This window comes from Marmota flaviventris, chromosome 7, assembly GCF_047511675.1.
Source record: "Marmota flaviventris isolate mMarFla1 chromosome 7, mMarFla1.hap1, whole genome shotgun sequence".
Classification (NCBI taxonomy): domain Eukaryota; kingdom Metazoa; phylum Chordata; class Mammalia; order Rodentia; family Sciuridae; genus Marmota; species Marmota flaviventris.
The window spans coordinates 115,308,993-115,328,478 of NC_092504.1; positions in this window are offsets into that span (position 1 = coordinate 115,308,993).

Sequence of the window (19,486 nt, forward strand, 5' to 3'; positions counted from 1 at the left end):
GATTTGTGTTTATGCTCAAAGAGAGTAGTACAGGGTAGAGAGAACTTGTACTCTGAATTCCAAATGCATGGTTTTGAATCCAAGAAATACTACTTCCTGTGGATTAGTGGAGTTTTCTACACCTAAATTTCTTCTTTACACAATGAGAATGAGAATAACAATAGCATATGCCTCTTAGGGATCTTTGGTCTCTAAGGTGCTTATAGGATTAAATTACTTCAATCATAAAGTGCCTTGAAGAGTACTGTGTATGTAGTCAATCTCTGATACATGCTGGCTGATGGTTATGATCAATATTATTATCATTATGATAACTGTTTCTAATCACCTTTTCACAAGAAGAAAATGTGGCCATGATCTAAACATTTTGTAGATGGTTCACTCCGGGTTATTTAAATAACTGCAAAAATAGAATATGACTCCAAACAATTCAAGATGATGCATTTTACTCTCACTGATATAATAACTATGAAAGAAAGCTAATGCAGAACAATTGATAGATTCAGGCACAAACTATTGCTTGCAAAAGGAGATTCAGCAAGTGGTAAGTTTTCTAGGACCCCTGGCTGGGTGTATATGAATCCTTCCCACTCAATTCCAGTGTATTTGTTGGGCAAGGATTGCTATGCTACAATAGGCATTATGAAAGGCAACTGAATTTGCATGGTTACTTAAAGGACCCTGCCCTAAAGGACAGTCTCCTAGAATGAAGAAAGACCCACTGTGACAAGCTGACTGGGTTATACCACTAGGACAAAGACAGAAGAGAAGTTATCTGGAGAGAGCTGCTCCTCATCAGGGACTATAGCACAGCCTCAGAGGCTTGAGTTTGCCAATGGATTTGTATCATTGCCCAATGAGAGAAGGACTCATGTCATTCATAAAAGTACATTTGATATGAAAAAAATCTTCAAACTCTCTAGCTAAATAAGACGTTATCTCCTTCCCCAGATGCATCATGAAAATTGAGGATAAAGGAGCTAAGACAATAGTTAAGCTAAGATGCTAAGCTGGGGGAGAAGAGAGATTTGAATCAGATTATAGATTGAAACTTCAATGTCCATCAGATTTGTAATATCTGAATTATGAGGTCTGCATGAATAATGATAAGTGACCAAAAAGCTATGGTTCTTACAAGATTATCTTTCAAAGATGAAAAAAGCAATGGACCTAAGGTTGAAGGGCATTGATGAGAACACAGCAAAGATATTTCCTCATTATATTAACACTCAATGTAGCTAACTCCATAAACTAGTTGTATGTGGAAAACACCTGGAATATGGTATGAGTTCAAAATATGAGACTTCCCTTCTTTCCCATGTTCTTCTTCTTATAACCTATAGACCCTTCACAAGGCTCAGTCCCTGGGAGTCTATAATGTTCACCCTGTGAAGTACTAAGAGTCACTGTGATATCTAAAAGAGACTGGTTTAATATTTTTTTTCATTCACAATCTTGGGACCCTTTATTTTCCTATGTCCATTTTTTTTTCAGTTGGCAGATAACATTGCATGTTTTTATTAGGTACCACATGATGTGTTGAGTACACAAATATTGTGGAACTAGTTAACAAATGCATGGTATTATTTTTGTGGTGATACCACATAACTTCCATCCTCTGACTAACATCTGTCCACTTCCTTCTTCCCTAACCATCCCAGTCTTTGCTAACTACCATTATATAACCTCTTTCCATGAGATCAATTTTTTGACATTTGTAAAATCATGCAATATTTGTCTTTCTCTACCTGGCTTATTTCACTTAACATAATGCCTTTCAGGTTCATATTATGTGGCTCCCATTGGTAGGATTTCATGCTTTTTTAAATAGCTGAATAGTATTCCTTTGTGCCTATATACAACATTTTTCTTTACCAATTGATGAATGCTTAAGTTGTTTCATTTCTTGACTATTATGAATAGTGCTGTAATAAACATGGAAGTGCAGATGTCTCTTTGACATACTGATTTCATTTCCTTTAGATTTATACAGAGTAATGGGATTGCTGTATCATATTGGCAGTTTATTTTTAATTTTTTAAGGATACTCCATACCCTTTTTCATACTGACTGTACTAGTTTTCCCAGCATCATTTATTGGAAAGAGTTCCCCTTTCCCCAATGTACACTCTTGGTACCTTTGTCAAAAATCAGTTAGCTATAAGTGCATGGATTTATTTCTGGACTCTCTGTTCTATGCCATTCCGACTGCTTTTATTCTAGGATTATGCTGTTTGGGTTGCTGTATCTTTGCAGTATATTTTGAAGTCTGGAAGTGTGATGTCCCCTGCTTTATTCTTTTCACTCAAATTGCTTTGGGCATTTGGGGTCTTTTGTAATTGCATACAAATTTTAGAATTTTTTTCTATTTTTGTGAGGAATGCCACTGTTATTTTGATAGAACCTGCATTGAATCTTCAGTTTGCATTTAATAGTATGGACATTTTTAACAATATTAAGTCTTCTAATTCATGAACTTGAATCATCTTTCCATTTATTTATATCTTCTATAACTTTTTCATTACTGGTTTATAGTTTTCATTATAGAGATCTTTCAGCTCCTTGATTAAATTATTTCTAAGGGTTCTTTTTCTATTCCATGTTTTTTTTTGGGGGGAAATCCCAAATATAGGGAAATAATATCAAGAAAGAACAGGAAAAAAAAGAGATAACTGAATCTAAGTTGACCATATACTGACCTCTCGTGATTAGGTCAAACATGTTTTAACATTGCTCAGATATTACAAGTTTTTGATGAAGTATAGAAAAAAAACTATCATTAGTAGTTATCTCAAATTGAGAGTTTGAATCCTAAAGATTTGCTATTACATGTGATTGTTAAACTCAGAAATATGTGTATATGATAAACAGTTTAAATTATCACAATAAACTCTTGCTAATTGTGCCCAATAAAGAGAGAGCAAAAAAATAATATACAAAATCTTATTAATCTACAAAGCAATCGGAGTTTATTTAAAAAGTATTCCTTAAGGGAAGTGCTGTTGTGAATACATAAGATGCTCCAGGAATTTATCAGTAACTTATGTAAATAGGTGAAAAGAGTTTAAATGTGTTTAGTAAATGTATTCTCTCAAAAAATCATTTGTTTTTAGCAGATTGTTGTCGTAATGTGATATTCACATCTAATTTAGCCTCCCTTCACGTTCCTCCAAATTAGAAATCTATAGAATTGACTGTACAATCAAAAATATGCATGGGTTTTTTCTGTTATTATTTCCATCAACATTGGGAGATGCTGAGCAAACTGAAAAGGGGATGATGGATGCAGAGGGAGATACCTCTGGAGAATGGAGATACCCATAGCACAGGTGGGTGGTCTTCAGGGACTGGGCACTGGCTTGGAGCTCTTAAACCATGGCTGCAGTGGATTATGGCAGGCAATCACATCTAGCAGTTGGCACCACCCTGAATCTGACTTCAAGTGATTTTTTTTGTTAGAGAGGCAGAGAGCAGGAACTTAGTGGGATTTTGTATGTGTGTGTGTGTGTGTGTGTGTGTGTGTGTGTACACTTTCAGATTTGTTAGATCCTTGAAAGAACCATTTATCATTTTGACTCTGTTTTTCCATTTCCAAGATGAGTTAACTTTTGTGTACATTTCTTAAGGGTAAGTTGAGATGATTTAGTGTGATTATAGACCTAGAATGCTTTGCATTTATTTTCTATGTTGGAAAGTCTCAAATTCAAAACTTGGTTTAGACAAGGCTTAATGGAAAGAGTTTAAGTGCTATTGTTGAATGTCTTATACTTTGAAAATGTCACATTAAGTTTCACTGAATGAAAGAATCTTATTATCACCAGTCCCCCAAATTGTATATTTATTCACACATAAATACACAGAGACGCACTCCATGTGATTGCACGCTTGGTCTTTCTTTATTTGTATATAAATGAGTACATCTGTTTAGATTGTTTATACATAAATAAATGGCACAAGCTTACTCTTTATGCAATAATGAGAAAAGAAACTAGTTTCTAGAGTTAAATAAACAGAAAGAAATGTTTACTTTGTCGAAAGCTCAATGCAATCACTTCTTAGGCTTTTACAGGAAAGAGGCTAGAATTCAAGAGCAATTTTTCTACACAGTTTATTGAGGTAGAAGATAAAATATTTCCTCCAATCCAAAAGAAAACTTGAAAGGATAAACTCTGACAAAGCTGTCTGTGATCCTTAATGGACCAGAATAAGTATTTCCATCCTCTTGGAAAAAATAAATGTAATTTCCACAGCATGGAAAATGGAAAGAGTCTCAATGCATTGAAATTCCTCTTCCCTTTTGACATGCCTTCTCATGAGACTTAGACATCTGCTTAGTTCTCCTCTAGTGCACCTGCTCATTCCATCATGCTCTGTAGCCATCTGCTGGAACTCTAGTTATTATAAACCATTGGGTGCTCAATTGACCTTTGACTTTTTTTTATTCATTCTCTCTGGTCATTTCTAGTCACCTTTACCAGTTTCCTTTCTTCACATCTACTTCTTTACTTGTAGAGTTTCATTTCATTATTTTTTCCCATCTACCTCCAGAATCAAAATTACATATGATTGAAATACATGATGAGGATCTAACTTCAGATATCAAATGGAATCTCTCACTTCTTCTCCTTCACTCTGTTCTTCCACCTCCTGCTCATCCCTTCCCTCTCACTCTGGGCATATAGAAAAGTGCTCTTGGTCTATCCCTTTATTTCATAAGTGTGCATATCCTTTCTTCCAGGCAGTTTTCCAATTCTTCCAGGTAGTTTAGTCTTCTTCAACAACTTATGGAGTTCAATTTGCATTGTCTTGACATTTTTCCTAGAGTTAACTTATACACAGTGAAGCGATTTCTTAGATGAATAGAAATCCTTCAATGTAATAATTAGACTGTTTGTTACAGTTATTGATCACAGTTGAATTGTATTTTTGTAGCTTGTTTTGCATACAGAGTATAGATTATAGTACATCCATCTTAGCAGGACTGACTTCACAAAAAAAAAATCACAGAAGAGGAACATTCTCTCATTAACAGTTTTATAAGAATTCTAAATCTGTGTACATGAAAGGAGCATGAAGCTTTATGTTCTGAAGCATGTGCAGATAAAAATTTAGATTTGTGGGGAGACTCAGGTTAATGCCCTTGATGGTCACCAGTGAGTTAAAATTTATATATTATACATGTAAGGGAGTGTTTTTATATTAAAATTTGTTGATAATGTTTTAATTCAGTTCTATGGCTTTCAGAAGTGCTGAAATATTTTTCAGGAATAATAACAATAGATAAAACACAGCTTCAAGCCCATTTTTCTATTTTTGTATTTTTTTCATTGTTCCCTATCAAAAACTATTTTTTGTATATTCTACTTTCTTTTTGATAAATGATAATTGCCTCTTATTTTCTGTTCATGTATAATCACCACGTCATCTTATTCCTAATTTCAAATTTCATTCAGACCTTTCTTTCCTTACTGCATTGCAATTACCCTTGTCTAGACTATTGCTTCCCATCTGGATTACCATCACAGTTTCTTCACAGGCTTCTTTTTTATCCCCCACACTGAACCTGATGCAAATACTGCTAGCCTCACATAGTTTTTGTGAAAAAACATTCACAAAAATTCAATAGACTTCCATGGCCAGAAAATAAGTGGATACAAAGAATGAGATAAATACTTATTACAGAAAATAAATACTTGACTTCTAAGACTAATTGTTGCTTAAATCTTTACTCTTTCCATCTCCAACAGCAGGCACACATACATGCCCACATATCTATGTACACACATACACACACCCCATTAACTGAGACTCTTCAGTTGGTTTCTCAGAGTAAGACTTAATAATCTGTGATTATCCCAAATTGATCATGTCTTATTCATTTTGAAAATCTGTTCTAGGGTCTTCCTTCACATCTTCCCTAACTTCTTAGAGCCATTAGTTTCTCATGATTTCCCATGTTCTTGTGGCCTGTATCACTTGCTTTGGCAAACAATCATATATTGTTGATTTGTTCTCAGTGTTCCATACATATGTATCCTCCACACTAGACAGTATGTTCTTAGGGAAAAGGATTTTGTGTATGCTTCATCACTGTATGCACATGAGTGCGGGAACATGCTCACATGCACACACCACACACACAGTGACTAAATATATTGGGCATATGGTAGTAACCTCTCAAGATCACTTGAACAGTTTCAGTCTTTGGTCTTTAAGACCCTACTCTTTTTTCCCCCTTTTTCTCAAGAACTTCTTTTGTCATTGCCTTTATGACTTTCTCAAGAAATGTTTCCAAATCTGCATAATTCAGTTTGGTTGAATCAAAGTCTTGGGATGGAGAAGAACTTTCCATACCAGTAATGCTCAAATTCCTTTATGGAGTTGAAAGGATACAGCCTTCTTAATATTTTGGAGCAATTAAAGAACATTTTAAAAATTACACATGACCTTCACACACACACACACACACACACACACACACACACACACAGATATATGTGCATTAGGCAGTTATGCTATGTCCCCTATTCACACAGAAAACCTGTGCCCACAAAGGTTACTAATGTGACCTTGACATGTCTCCAAGATTGGTTTAAATGAAGGAAAAAATAAGAAATGAGTTAAAATGAAAAGGAAACATTGTTTACATTTAAATATGACAGCTCATTTTGGCAACAACAACAAAAAAAGATCTAATGGAATTAAAAAGCAAATAATCAGATTTAGATATTTTTCCTACTTCCTACCTTGGATCAGCCTTGGAGAAACTACAGAAGATAGACAGAATCAAGGATATGAAAAACTGATACAAAACCTTAGAGCCCCAGAGACTGAATACCCAGTCACATCTGTAAGAGAATGTCAGAGGTGATGTACTAAGTTTTATTTATCCCTCCACATTGCTTTGGATAACCCTACATGATTGATCACTAAGGAAATTCCCTCAAGCCTAGACTGCCTGGTCTTAGGGCAATAGATGAATAATGAAAGAACTCAAAGGTAGTAAGAAAGAACTCTTTGATCTGTAGGATCAAAGAGCTGATGCAAACAACTGTCGGTGGACCACTCTGCTTAAGCAGTCATTCTTTACCCCTCTCTGTTCTAAAGAATAGGGTTGACACCAAACCAAGGAAATGACCTTTTTTTTTTTTATTGGTTGTTCAAAACATTACAAAGCTCTTGACATATCATCTTTCATACATTTGATTCAAGTGGGTTATGAACTCCCATTTTTACCCCAAATACAGATTGCAGAATCACATCGGTTACACATCCACGTTTTTACATAATGCCATATTAGTGACTGTTGTATTCTGCTTTTCTAAGCAGCCTAATGCTGCTTCTCCCTAGGAAGATCTCATGGGGAATCCTTCAGTACCTAACCGTTTACACAAAGGCTCTATATACCAGGAGCTGTGTGCACTAGTCTCCCCTCCTCTCTTTTCTTAAACTCACAGAGATGACATAATTCAACTCAGAGAAGAAAGATACTTGAAAAAGACATAAACTTACAAGCCAACATGACTAGATGCTTAGAGCAATCATTTTAACAATAAGTAAAATCAACAATGCACATCACATGTCACAGTTACTAAAATAAAGAATTTTGAACAAGTTTCATAGATGCTTTTGAAGATAAAAAGATAAATATTAGTAATGTGAAGTAGGAAGGAATCATAAATAGGTCATGAAAATGTTCTGAAAAAATAGTTTAAGATTAAATAATAGGGTGAATACAGTTGAGAAATGATTTAGAGGTTTTATAGATTACACAGAAGAACTTTTCTCAAGAGTAGCATGAAGGGGAACTGAAAAATAAAATGTAAAAGAAAAGCTAAGAGATATAAATGAGAGAAGCAGAACTACCAGCATATGTAAAATAGAATTATTATAAAAATATGAAATAAGACTGATAATTAAACATAAGTACATCAGAAAATTCTAAAAGCTTCTGACAAAAAAATCAGAATCAGATCCACATCTAATTTTTAACAGTGACTTTGGTGACAGGAAGACAATGAAGTTAATATTTTTGAAGTATCTAAAGAAATAAACTTTAAACCTATAATTTTAAAATCAGACAGACTGTCATTTAAATGTAGAACATACACATACACACAGTGAGACTACTTTTCCCACTTTCTTTGAGGCTGGGTGTGGTCCTGTGATGATTATATTTCATACAAGGGAAAATGGACAGAAATATACCAGTCCAGGTCTTCCCCATAAGTATCATGTGTGATTCTCCTGTTTCCCATGTGCTGGCTGACACTGACACCCAAAGCAAATTTTGGAGTATGTTCTCGAGGTACCACTGTCTATCAGCCCTACATCCTCAATGACATTATGGGACACTCCACCCTCTGGAGTTCATTCCTCTTGGTGTGACATTCAGAGTATTTTCTGTTGTGCTAAATCATAAAGTTTCACATTTCATTGGTTATCTATGGTTATCTAATAGCAGTCATCTTTCTATTTTTAGTTTATCCGAGTCCAAAACTGAAGATAAAGTAGAAAAAAGCTAAGCAAAGATAAAATCAATAAGGAGAAATATAAAGAATTTTATATTGTGATAAAGAAATCTTAGAGAAGGAAGTTATAGCAGTCATAGGCCTATTAATATGCTTCCAAAATATATAAATCAACAACTGCAGTGCTACAGGAAAAAAAAAAGATAATACAATAATTATATCTGGAGATTTTAGTTTATCCCAGTCCCAAACTGAAGATGAAGTATAAAAAAGCTAAGCAGAGATAAAATCAATAACCCTGAACTATTTGCTATTGTTATACTTTATTAGACATCTACACCTAACAAGTGGAAAATGTTCTTTCCTTTCAGGTATGCATGGAATATTTCACAAAGTGCATGAGGCAGGAGGACAGAGAGAAAGCTTCAATAATCCCCTAACTCAGTATCTTACACACTGGAATGCAATGACTAGTAATTAGTGACAAAATCATGTTAGAATTCCTTATTTCCTTTTTTAATTGTAAATTTTATTTGATTTAGGAATTGATATCGTAAGCTTCATGAAATGAGTTAAGCCATTTTGCTCTTTTAATTTTTTTCTAGAAACACTTATACTAGAGATTAACTATTTCTTGGAAGGTGGCAAAACTGTTTTCTAAAAGTGTCTTAACCTAGAGTTTAGGGAAAAGACAGTGTCTGGAGGCTGTGTTAATTTCTTTCAAGTTTACTGGCCATTTCAATTTTATATTTATTCTTAAGTTTTAGCATTTTTACTTTTTCTGGAAATGCATCTATTTAATGGAGATCTTAAATGAATTAGCATTTGGTTTTCCATATGTCTGCATTTGTGATTGTGTGTGTCTTTTTCTTTGGGATATAATGCCAGAGGATCAATTTAATCATACTCTCTCGGGTCGAGGTAAAATATCCACCATTTTATGTCCATGTTAAGGATAACACTGTTCTTTAAGTGTTTAATTTTAGTCTTTTTTAATTATTTCACCCACTTTAATGACCATTTAAATGTTTGTTTTGCATATATTTCTTTGCATATGCTTTTGCAAAACCTAGATAATGTTGTCGCACACATTTTAATTTAAATAAATGATACCATATTACTGCATTTTTCTCTGAATTCAATTTTGCTACATGTCATCTAATCTGTTTAATTCTACTCCTGCATGATAACCTATAGTTTTCTGCCACTGTATTTTACCTATATACTCTTCTCTGATGGACATTCCAGATGCTTCTATTCCTTGTCTTCTCAAGTGTCACTGCAATACGTATAATTATAGATGTCCTCTGATGGACCAGTATGAAGACATCTCAAAATCAGGTAGGCTGCAGAGTGTGTGTGCACTTAATTTGACCAAGTACTTTGACACTGTTCCTACTATCCCTGCACAGTAATTGCTGTGTCCCCAAAACCCACCAACATTCAGCATTAAAAGCTTTCTAATTTTTTAATGCTACAGATCTAAAGTAATACTTATTGTTATTATAATTACATATCTCTAATCACTTATAATTTTGAGCCTTCCAATCAAGTCGGTTTGGCTCTGAGTCTTCATTTGTCATATATTATTATTCAGGATAGATTATAAGACAGGAAATTGAAGTAACTGAATCTTTCTTTGAGGAAAATAAGACCATTCACAAGGCCGGGCCCAAGAAGAAAAGAGTAGGTACAGATTCCTCACCTGTCTGTCCCATCCTGTGTCTGCTAGACTGTCTGCAAGTTTGCACCTCAGGGGAAAATATTCTCTGCCTTCATTCTCCCTTCCTGTAGGACCAGCATGAGAGCTTCCTTGACAGTAGATGACAGGCAGCTAGACAGTCTAGACTTAGATGGCAACTTTACACAGTTGTCTGGAAGTGACAGCTGTTCACGACTTAGAGACATTGGAATAACCCATGGGTTTGTTCAACAGCATGACTCTTCCAGTGACTTACACCAGAAATTTAATAAGCATCATTCTGCTGACTCATTTCCTTGGCAGTAAGTGGTGTTCTCCACATTCTTCCTGGTGAGTGGCTTTCCCTTACCCAGTGTCTTAGAAGGAGCTCCATAACATCTTCTGCTCTCCTTCACACGTGGGTCTGGGATGCTGAAGAATCTGCTGCTCAGGAGTCATAGGATCCTGTCAGGAAACAGAAACCAACTCAGGATTTCAAATGGAGGGAAAGTGACACAGGAAATTTGCTACACAGGTGTTGAAAAAGCTGAGAAAGCAAAAGCAACAGAGAGTTGACCCAGAAGTTAGTAATGTAGAAAATGGTTGATGTCTCTTGGGGCTGTGGAAACAATGGTGTGTCAACTGAGACGTATGAAAGTGGGACAACCATATTGGGGGAAAGGCCCCAGGACCAGAGCTAAATCCTCTGAAGGGAACAGTCTCTTCCAGAAACACCTTCTGGAAACAGAAGGGAAGATGTAAGCCCTTCTTCCCTCCGCCCTCCTGGACTTTCATTTGTAGAAGACTAGACAAGGAAAACTGAGAAATTAATGTTAACTTAGCTTTGAAATTGCAGAGAAAACCAGAGATGTACAGGTAGGTACAGGGCCAGAAGATAATTGGAAATGGTGGGCATAGGGGAAAATAGGCACAGGGTTTTGGAGTTGATATGATTTTTAAAGAATAATACTAGAAAACTTTTAATCAGTTTCATTTGGGAAGGATTTTTTTAGCTATGATTCAGTGTTTACCCTAGCCCCAGAAAACACTGTCTGCATTAACAGAACTTGGTCTAACCTCCAACTTACTAAACATAAATTATTCCAAATGTTAAAAAAAATACTTGATTCTGAATGTTTTATTTCCTTCCTTCCTTCCTTCCTTCCTTCCTTCCTTCCTTCCTTCCTTCCTTCCTTCCTTCCTTCCATCCTTCCTTCCTTCCTTCCTTCCTTCCTTTCTTTCTTTTGCTGTTGTTATTTTGTCCTTAAAGGATTCTATATTGAAACCTTTTAGGGGTGAGGAAAAATAGCATAAAGAATGAAAATAGGTGAAAAGATTGGCAGAAATTATTACATATTTTTAGAAGACATAAAGAAAATGAAATGAATAGCAGTTCGAAGTATTCAAAAGAAAATCTGATTTTACGTAACTCAATCCTACAGAATGGACTATACGAAAACAAGACAAAATACTGATGGCTGATACTGAAGGTATGATGTTTATGATTCAAGTTTGTGAGATAGTGTCTAGCATTCAGTGAATCAGTTGCAAAATTTTGGTCATATTAATAAGAGTTTTCTTAATATAGCATGTGGTAGATTTGATTACTGTCCAAAAAACTTTAACCATACCTCACCCCCTCCCTCCATTAGTGAAGTGTATTCTCCTGCCCTCTGAATTTAAGCTTGAATATGGATTTGCTTCAGTCAATGGTAATGGACACAAGGTGACCAAAGACTTGAAAAGCATTTGGTGATTTGGTGTATTCTCTTGTATTTCTGCCTTAGAAAGATAGTAAGACCATGAAAAGAACTTCCAGGTTAGCTCACTGGCCTCAAGGGGAGAATGACAAGATATTATGTAGAGCTACCCTATCAGATATGTCCCAACTAAGCCCCCCGCCCCAGGTCATCCAGCACGTCCAAATTGCCTATGTGTAAGTCAGTCACATAGCAGAGATTGCTATCTGAGCTGTTTAGGTCACAGATCAGTCATCTGAGCAAAATAAATACGAATCTCTGTAGGATACTGAGAATGCATAGTTATTCATTATACAGAAACATTACAGAGCAGAAACTGTAACAAAACTTTTAAAAATAGTATAGGAAGACATTTGTGCAGAATATAAATATCAGTGACAAATAATATAATAATTACAAAGGAAATAAGTCATAAAATAAATAATTAATCACATTAGTTCATTTTGAAAATGTAGGAAACTCCAAATATTACCCAGTTTTTTTTTTTTTTTTAGATTCCTCAATAAAAGGCATGTGGAAGAGATAATGAGTTGGACTTCTCATTTCTAAGCTGCATATTATTCCATAAAAAAATGATTTGAAGAATTTTGTCTAATAGATAACAGGATCAGGATTGCAAATATTTATATGAATTATTTATAAAAATCTTATCTAAATAAAATGTTAGAAAAAAATGAGGGACCAAAAACATAATGCTATAAATATGTTGTAATATAATTCATGGAATAAAATTTTGTATAAAAAATCCATAGCATTTATATATCTTGCTGAGTGTCTTTAAACATTTTATAAACACAGTAATAAAATTAACTTCAGAATTGATACTACTTACTACTAACAAAGATTAGAATTTGTTGAAAAAGCATTTGCCCAACCAATTTGAAGCATTATAAAATAGAGAAGGGAAAATATAATGTTATCAAGTCTCTTAAAATTAATAATCACTTATTACTATTTTTGAAGAAGTCATTGATCGTAAGATTAATTACAGAGTTCAAAAAAGATATCTTTAGAAAATGTTCACTGATACCTTTCACAGCTTAATGCCAATTTGGCATAATGTAAGTAAAATTAGTATTTTAAACACATTTGTGCTCAAATTTAGTATATTTATTGTTATTAGAAACATTGAGAGTAATTAAAATGATTTGAACTTATATTGTTTTTAAACATGTATTATGGAAGCTAAGACCCTTTGATGAAAAATAAACATAGGAATGCTAGAAAAGGAAGAAAAAGAATTTGCTTTTACAGCATATCTCAAGATCTTTCCTTTTTCAGTTTAAAACCAAAGTTTAAAGTTAATTTAGTTTTCTACATTGGATAAAATTGCATCAATTTTTAAAGACAGGTTTATGTTTCTGAGAAAAATATCCTGACTTTTCATTGTTATAGATAGCATGCAGCTATAGAGTCATAATAAATGGTGTAATAATGTAAAATTTCACAATTAAAATTACTGAATATTGACTATACAAATATATAATGAACTGAAAATATTTAATACTTTTTAAAAAATTTGTCGGAACCCCATTGAAGTATTTTACATATTTATCGAAATACTTTCCTATACAAACTTTTGAAATTTTTGCAACTCTCTAAATATCTAACTTGTAAATTGGTCTCATGTGGAGAAAAGAACATCTCAAAAACTACTGCTTAAAAATCACAGATAGACCAGTATCAAAAAAAAGAGTACTAAACCCAGCATTTGTTTCTAACTATAAAATCGAATAATGGAGCACGTAAGCATTGAAGCTGTCATAAAAAATTCTTATCCATGAAAACAAACACATAACTATTTTATTATCATTATTATATTCTATAAAGATTTTCTAGCTATTATCATCAAAATTTTTACATTAAAATTTTTATTTTTGAGATTTCTTATTTATACCTGTAATATTATACAATTGCTATAATCAGACATAATTTATATAGTTGTTGTATAAATTATACACTGACATATATTTTATTTGAAGAGCAGATATTTTCTAAAAACTATTAACAGTGTTCCATTGGCTGGAAGCAGCTCTTTCTACAGTCAATTTTTATCTTCATCAGGAGTTGTTTGCTTTGTAAGGAACAGAACACATTCAACTTAGTTTAAATTTAAAATGAAAATTAACTTTAGGAGAACAGGAAAGTAGTTTATGGGAAGAAAGTATTGGGAATGAAGCCAGCCAGTCTTTTTTTTTTTTCCCCCGTGGTGCTGGGATCAAAACCAAGGTCTCACATGTGCCAAAACAAGTGCTCCTACCATTGAGCTCCAACTCCAGCCCCAAAGTCCCAATCCTGTGAGAGTTTGAAAACAGAATGTGGAGAAAAATCAACATTCCAGGTGCCCAGGGACTCTGGCTCTCTTTCTGGGGTCACGTGGTCACTTACATGTTTCCCTGAATGATCCTTTCTACCTTCTAACACTCTTCATTTCACATTCTCTACTGCTCTTATATACAAAGGATACAGCCAACTTGATCAAGTGTGGACACTTGCTAGATCCTTTTTCTCCCGTGTCCAGGTGTCTAAAAGACAGGTTCTGACTGGCCCAGCTTGTGTCAGCTGACTCTGGCTCAGGGGACTGGACACTGTGATGAAGACACATTTAGCAGGAACCATAGGCTTTCTGTCCCTGGGCAGCACAGGTGAATGCCTCACCAATGAGGGTCAATTGCTCTATTTCTGATCACAGACGTCTTTTTCCCTGTCCAGTATTACAGGATACTCAGTCCAGCCTGCACAAGACCCAAGTTTTTCAAGCTTCAGCACCAGGCTGCTCATTTAGCCTCCTAGCTTTTAGCTTATGTAAATCCTTCCAATTTTTTGCATTTCCAGAGGAATAATCATTAAATGATGTCATGAACAGGGTTCACTTCATTCAGGAAATTCAGAAGCACTCTCAACAAAAGGAGGTCTTTGTAGGTAAAATTATTTTTGACCCTAAAGGCCACAGAAAACAGTCTCAGGGACATGCTCAGAAGTACATGGACTACAGTGCTGTTTGACTTTATTGCAGTTTTCCTAAAGGTTTATTTCCAGAATAAAAGGATTTCTCATGGAATCAAAGAGCCAGAATTGAACATGAAGGGAGACTGCTGGAACAGTAATTGCAGGAAAGCAATGAGGGAGCCAAAGCATGGTATCACACTGAACATTTTATTGGTCTTGCCATGCCTCACAATAGGCAGAATCTGAAGGAGCTTCTTAGATAGGGATTTTTGGGGATGTGGGAACAGTGCTGCATGACAAAACATCATGCTTCAGTGCATATAGAACCTCATTCTTTATAGGGTTATTTAGAACACCAAGAAATAGGACTATGGTTACACACATCAGCTATCTGTGGTGTGGAGTGCCCTCGTGGAGTATAGAGAGAAATGGGCATCTAGGAGGCATCAGAGCAGATCACGGTGTTCCATACATTTATGTTCTCATGGTGACGTTCCTAGAGTCTCAGCAATAACTTCATAAAATTTGAAATGATGCTAAAGACACTGCATTACCATTTGGATCCTGAGGTCAGGGTCATACTAGTATCATCTAATTTGTACCTATAGCAGGAAAGAATTATGCATGTGATCATCATCTACTTATTAAATATATTTCCTCTTTATTTTCAAGACTCCAAGGAAAATCTTTGGGTGTTATAGTATATTGTTTATCAGCAGTTTCAATTTTAATATTTTCATGGCCTCACCAAATTTGTGTTAAATAATTGAGGTGTACCACGCTGTTCCATTTTCTGATTGGTAACTAACAAGATTATGGTTTCTTTCATTTACAGGAAACAGAGCAGAAAATGGACCTTACCGACTTGATTTCCCCCCTAAAATTGGTTCTTATAACGAATCTTGAATTGTTCTTTTCCTGGCAGCTGTCACTTGGGTTTCCTGGCAACAGTCACTTGGGTTTCCAGGTATTTTCAAGCCCAGCTTGTCGGATTCCAGCATCAGGGTCCTATGAAACCACAGGGTGCATCAAGTATGAGCAAATGATGAGTAACTTATATTCATGGGAGAGCTCTTTCCTATGGGGGAGAAAAACAATTATCTCTTGGCCTTGGTTTTAGTCATCTTCATTGCTGAAACATACCAAATTGTTTCTAGTTTATAATCATTTCCAAAAGCAAGGGAGAAAATGTGTTACCAAGGAAACTGATAGCATACAGAGGAAGGAGGGGTAAGGGTAGCCATGACCATGCATCTGGGATCTCTCCTGACTCCCTCTCTTGACCTGCAGAACTCATAAAAGCTTCCCTGAGACTAGGGCCACATTAAGACTTTGGGAAATCCCTCACAGTCCTCAGATCACCTCTTGTGCCAGTTCATTTCAGTCTACCAACATTAACATATACCTTAAATAATTTCCTTAATGGCAATAAGAAATCTACCAGAAGGTACAAGCAGCAGTCAGAATTTTACAACTTCATTGTGGATGTGGAAGATAATTTTCTTACACCTGTATTTAGATGGGAAAGAATGTGGAAGCCGTGTGTTGATTTACATGGTAATTATCCAAGAACTTCAGAGAAGTACACTTTAGTGCCACGATACCCTGAAAAGTCATGGGGGTTTTCTATTCTCATCTAACCTCTTTTTAATAAAACCCAGGATATAAGTTCTCATGTCTTCTTCATAAAAATAGTTACATTTTAAATATCACTTCATCAACTCAAGTTTTATCATTTCCATAATTTGAAAACCTAAAATTGCTAAGGCCACTGAAAACAGCGTGACCTTGACACACTAGCAATGTCAAATTATACCACAAAGAGGAAGAACTTGGCCCAGGATCTGATCACAGGATGAAAGTTGTGAGAAAAAGATAAAGGAAGACTTTTTCAGAGGTAAAGTCCAGGTGGAATGTTTCCCTCAAGTGGCTCCAAATAGCAAATTCATTGGAAAATTTAAAAATCATAATTTTGAAGGGAAACCAAAGATAGTGATATATAAGTCTGACCAGGTTTTCAGACTCACGATGAGAACAAAACCAAAAGAAGAAACATTAATTGAGAGCAAAGGGTCTGCAAGGTGCAATGTTGAAGCAGGATTGGACCCCATGAACAGCTGTGAACAATACCTCTGCACTGGCAGCTACCTGGCACAGGGCGGGGGAGGGGGGGTTTCCAGTGTTGTTCACAAGTAGACAAGAATGGAGGGCAAAGTTTCTCTAATGCTCAGCTTAAGTCACATAGCAGTCTTTATTTTTATTTTAAACATTTTTAAGTCTCTGTGAAAGAAACAGCCACACATTATGCAATTGGTTTCTATTTGGTCAAAAGTCATCGAATACCAAAATCAATTAAAATTCTAGGATCCTCTAATAAACCTATGTAGAATGAAAACAAGCCATTCTGTAGCTGGCACATTTTTGAAAAACCAGTTGTTTTTCTTTTTTATGTTATTTTTGGGAAGTCTTCACATTCAGAGCATTAGCAGCAAATTTATTACTTTACTAATAGTAATTGCATTGTACAACTTTTACATTACACTAATATGTAGTGTCATCATGTATTTTTTCAATGGAATGGAACTTTTGTTTATTGTGAAAAATCCAAAATTGATTAGACCACATCAGTCACTAACCTTACCACTACTGATAACATATCCTCTGTGTGGAATTTTTTGGTGCTACAGAAGCATACAGCTTATTGGCTATAAGAGAAACATAGAAATTCCTTCCTGGCTAGGACCCCACATGTTCACAAATTCATACTAGATGAAGTGATTCTTAATTACTAATTCTATAAATGACCGTAACTGACTCAAAGGCATTCGACTGAATCTTCTTCAAAGGCTACTTCCTATGTTTATTTTTTTAAAAATCTGGTGGAATTCTGAAACAAACAAACAAACAAAGCATATTACTAGAATCTGAAAAAGTAATTAAATACGAAAGGAATAAATAAATGAATGAAGAGTATGCATTCAAAAATACAGACTGGCTGATGGTTTATCCAACAGCAGGTACTTTCAGTCATTGGAATTGTGTTTGACATGCATGTAAACCTCATGAGGAATCCCTTCTACCACAATGACAAAAATCACTCCAAGTATTTTAGCTCATGAGGGCATGATATACTACCACAGAAAGATTAAAACCCCTCATTATTTGCATTCTCAAGCTATTGATACAGACTGAGGTTTATCCAATAGAAAAAAAGGCACATATTTAATCTGAAAAATGTATTGCAAAGGTATGAATTCCAAAAATCCCAATTATTATCCAGTGTATCAGCACTTCATTTTATTCACTCATAACCAATGTTGCAGCATTGAGAAGGAGGTGCTCTCTACTCACAGGTGAGATTTTTACCATTGACCTCTGAAAATCAGGGTTCTTAGAAGCACCCTCTGTCTTGCCTTCATTACTGCCACTACTGTTGGCTTGCTTTTGCCACGACCTTCACACCCATCTCTGCCCTTCTCCACTAGGTAGGATCAAACCTGGTCAGAACTGCTCCCTGGGACTCTCTCATGGATCTTCCCCTGTAATTCAGACTTGCAGTTTTGTGCCACAAACAAAAAGGAGGTGTTGCAGCCGATTTAAGGAAAACCCTTTTGTTATTATTAAGTGGAAATAAAATGTGAAATAGATTGAGTTCAGCTCATAACAGTGATTTAGCAGTGATATAAATCACAAATGGGGATTTGATGGCCTCTTTCATATTTAAGAGAGTAGGTCTAAAAATCTTTTTTTCCTCTCTCTTTTTAAATTTTTACATTATTCACTAAGTTGTATAGTTATTTGCTTTCTTTCTGGAATATCTTTTGATGTTGAAGGCTTGTGTGTTTATTTTTTTAATTTAATTAACAAATAATAATTGTATATATTTATAGTGTACAATGTCATCTTTTAACTATAGTTAATAAGAATGTAGTGCATATAAGTATCTTAGAGTTTTCTATACACTTGTAACCTTTTGGATCATATCTAGTTTTGTGCTTTATATTGAAAGTTATTTGCCTGGAATACCCCCAATTTGTCAATTAATAGCCCAAGTCAAATATCATCTAGGGAGAGTGAGTTGATCTATCTCTGTGCCTCCTCAGTTCTTAATATATGTTTATAATAGGTGTTACTGTATAACCTTGCATCTAGATGGGTCTATGTGACTTACATCTCATAGGTAGGTGGACTGTTTCACTCTACCTTTATGTCAATAAGGGAAAAGTTCTTACTTAAAGTCACCAAAATATAGATTTGTCATAGCTCGTGTTCCCTAGGTAACACATGCCCCTGTCATTCATTTTGTTTACTGAAATAGTGACCATCCACTATTTCAGGCACTGAAAATAACAATATGAACAAGACACGTAAACAGGCTGCTTTCATAAACCTTACGCTGTAGAGGAGAGGTTCCAATATATAGGTAGAGAAACAGGTGGCAAAGACTTCTGCAAAGGCTGACACAGCAAGTTTTGTGGTATTGGGGAAGTATAATTTTAATGCAGCTGTCAGGGACCTCAGGAAGGACATCTGAGCAGGACTTGGGCTCTAGAACAAGCTAATCATTTCCATCTTTTGTCAGAGCCATTCTGGAGCAGCTTCCCTAACATGCTGCCTTACAGCTA